Raw genomic sequence first — 996 nt, 5'->3', positions numbered from 1 at the left:
TTTGAAAACATGTTTTGAAAAATATTAATTTTAACCCTTTCATCCTCGAGAATTTTGAAAACATGTTTTGAAAAATATTAATTTTTTTTTTAAATCTTAAAATTGAAGATTAATTTTAATTCTAAAGTCGAATCAGCTCGGTAGAAAAAGTATACCACCCCGAAGGATGAAAATATAATTTCATAACGGTGTTCAGACTTAGAATTATGAAATTCATCTTGAATATCATGACCGGATTCTAGAAAGAACTTTGTATAGTCTCGAGGGAACAAAGTGAACTTCATAATATTCAAGAAGTACAATCGTCGGGTTCACATCTAAAGCCTTATCAAAGAAGGGTGTATCTCTCCAAAGGGAGATAACACCATTCAATAATAATCCTTCTAATGTACTAAAGACGATCATTTTTTAACTATTTTCCAAAGAAATCTAATAAGATTTTAGAAAAATTAATTTTAAAATCAGGTGCGTGTGTGGTTCCAAATCTCCTACGAGCGCAAGCCCTCGTAGTTAATTATATCGTAGAGAGACAAAATCCCCTACGAAAACTCTCGATTAAAATAGTGATGAAATTTTGTTAGATCTTTTAGGAGTGATATAAAAAAAATGAATGAAGTTTGGACAATCAAAAGGGAATGGATCAAGATTGAACAGTTATTAACAGAGTTAAGGGAAGAGAAGTAGGGGACACTTTGAGATTCTAGAACCATCCGGAAGTGTCCCAACTTAATCTAAGTGTTCGACTTTACGTTTTAGGATTGAAATGAAGCTTTAATTAGAGTTGAGCATTTAACTTATGTTGGGTGCAAAATCCTAAGGACTAATGCAATTAAAATTTTGACTCTTTTAATTTCTTTTTAATGCAATGCATGCTAGTTAACAACTTCAAATCAAGTATGCATGAAATTTTAAAAACAGGTTTAGAAAATAATTTTTTAGAAGACTGGGCTTCCCCAGGTCCGGCACCTCGTCCTCATAGGTCAGACTATCCGGACT

This window comes from Dendrobium catenatum, unplaced genomic scaffold (genome assembly GCF_001605985.2).
Source record: "Dendrobium catenatum unplaced genomic scaffold, ASM160598v2 original_scaffold_72516, whole genome shotgun sequence".
NCBI lineage: Eukaryota > Viridiplantae > Streptophyta > Magnoliopsida > Asparagales > Orchidaceae > Dendrobium > Dendrobium catenatum.
Note: the sequence above shows the minus strand (reverse complement) of the source record.